This window comes from Triturus cristatus, chromosome 7 (genome assembly GCF_964204655.1).
Source record: "Triturus cristatus chromosome 7, aTriCri1.1, whole genome shotgun sequence".
Taxonomy (NCBI): domain Eukaryota; kingdom Metazoa; phylum Chordata; class Amphibia; order Caudata; family Salamandridae; genus Triturus; species Triturus cristatus.
Window position 1 is genome coordinate 1,259,320,565 of NC_140590.1, and position 2,393 is coordinate 1,259,322,957.

The 2,393-nt window shown below is 45.5% G+C and overlaps 1 non-coding gene across 1 annotated transcript; it reads right to left on the reverse strand.

Moving 5' to 3' along the window:
- Positions 1-1,998: 1,998 nt before the first annotated feature.
- Positions 1,999-2,152, reverse strand: LOC146811767 (5.8S ribosomal RNA). The gene has a single exon (XR_014967164.1). It is a non-coding gene; the product is annotated as a 5.8S ribosomal RNA (ribosomal RNA).
- Positions 2,153-2,393: the final 241 nt, after the last annotated feature.

A 2,393-nucleotide genomic window follows, 5' to 3' on the forward strand; every position in this document is an offset into this window, starting at 1 on the left:
CCTTGATATTCTATTGGCCAAAGAGGGTGGAGTTTGTGGAATGCTGAAAGTTCAACATTGTTGCACTTACATTCCTGATGAAAGCAAAGATTTAAAGATCTATATCAAAAATATTACTGATTTACATGAAGAATTAGTACCACTTGAAGCTGAAAGTGTCTGGACTAAAATAGCTAATAAGATAGTTGTTGTTAAGAGTTTTATTGCAAAGATAGGTAGTACCATTATTGGTAAAATATTGTTTCCTTTAACATGCATAATTGTTGCTTTATTTATACTAAGATTGGGGTGTTTGTGTTGTAAAAACAGGGGAGGGAAAAAGGGAATAATTAGAAGCAATGCTGAAAAGAAACAAAAGAGGTCAAGGAGAGACCCACAGGAAATAGAATTAGAAGAATTGAGGGAGAGTGTGTACTTGGAGTCAAGGCGGGATGATGTGAGAGAATCTGGTGTTTAATGTTGTGTCATAAAGACATTTTCAATTTCTCCTAAAAATTGGGACTACATTTTTTTTTGGGGTGGTTTTTGTGGTGATAAGATATCACCAAAGGGGGGATTGCTGGAGCAGAGTTTTCTGTTGAAAATTTATCGAGTTTTAAGCTCCAGTTTCGTTTATATGTTATGATTTAAAACTACTAATTTGTAATGACTAATTAATAGTTTTGTTTTGTTTGGATTAACCAACATTACTAATGAGAGAAATTACACATGGGATGCATATGTGTTGCTTAATAATATTGTGCGGTTCTACTAAATAAGTATTGAAAAGTGCTATTTGTTTTGTGTTTATGCGTTTAAAATAACGTGTACTAATGCTTTGTTGCATTGCAGAAGGCTAGATAAGTACATACACATAAGGGTATTAGTGGGGTTTAACACTGTACAATCATTATGATGTGGTAACGTTGTTTGTGTCTCTTTTAATTAAGATGGTCAGTTTTGGCCTAAAACAAGATGGCTGCCATTTACAGCCTGCACTCGAGTGATTGAATTTTGACGAGAGGCCTTGCTGAACATGGTCGAGAGTCACCTGACCGCAGCCTTTGCCTGGGTAGAAAGTTTTCCGTGAGGACAGCAGCTCCGGGAACGATTCCAGCTGTCCTTGGACAGGGATAAAGCCACAATGAACAATGACCAGTCTGCGGTGGCTCTGCTAAGATATCAAGGAAGAGCATTTACGAAAGAAACATTTGCAAACTCGAGTTTCCTTCTTCCGTCATTTTATTTTTGTGATTTTTCCTGAGCGGAGGTTTTCTAAATGTAACCAAGAGACTTCCTTTCCTGCTCGCTCTGCTCAGTGGCTCAACGGATATCTAACATTTGTTTGTAACTTTTATTTGCAACTTACCCTATAAGTATGTAAGACTAGAGAGGGTCCATGTTCGTTCGCTGGTTCATTCTTTCATCGCGTTTGGACGTTTCCTATGCTGAGGACGGCGGCTCGAGAGACTTTACCGAGAGACCTGTCCTGACCCATTTAGCTGGTATAGGTAATTATGAGAATAACGATTTTGCTAATGATTGATTTCCATTTGAATTAATTTAGATAAACAAGCTTCTGTTTGAATTCAAGTGTCGGGTGTTTATTCCCTGTCATTTATTGAGTTTCAAATGTATTTCTTATGTTTTAAATCATGACTCAAGGCAATGTCATTAAGGTCGCATTGACCTCATTGTAATGCGGATTGGTTAGGGTTTGCTCTCCTATGTTCAGTGTGGATAGAGTAATAGTGTGAATTTAGTGATCATCACGGACAGCCACGCGCGGCACGCAGCCAGGCGCCCCGTGACGGGCCCCGGGGTGGACAGGTCGCCGGGCCCCTTCTCGGGGGGCCAGGCGCGCTGGCGGCCTACCTCTGCGGCAGGACCCGGCCAGGGACCCTGCCAACGGGCGATCGGGGGGGTCTGACCTTGTGGGGGAACGAAGGGGAAGCGGAGCTCACCCTGCGATGGCCCCAGCTGCGTACCGGGGAAGCCCCGGGGCGATTGACGATCGAGCGACCCTCAGACAGTTGTAGCCCCGGGAGGAACCCGGGGCCGCAAGGTGCGTTCGAAGTTTCGATGATCAATGTGTCCTGCAATTCACACTAATTCTCGCAGATAGCTGCGTTCTTCATCGACGCGCGAGCCGAGTGATCCACCGCCAAGAGTCACAGGCAACTTTTTGAAAACGTTCCCCCACCTGTGGGTGCAGGAGAGGCGGGAGGAAGGTGACGCCGTCTGTCCCCTCTGGGAGTCAGACAGTACCGTCGTGGGGGGGAAAAAACATTGCCAGGTGCTCGGCCCGGGACCCCGCCCCCCACCCACCTGGGGGGGCGAGGGAGGGGGCACCCGGAGCGACAGGAGCAGGTAGCCCCGCAGCCGCCTGTCCCTCCCGGGGTAAAACCCCAGGA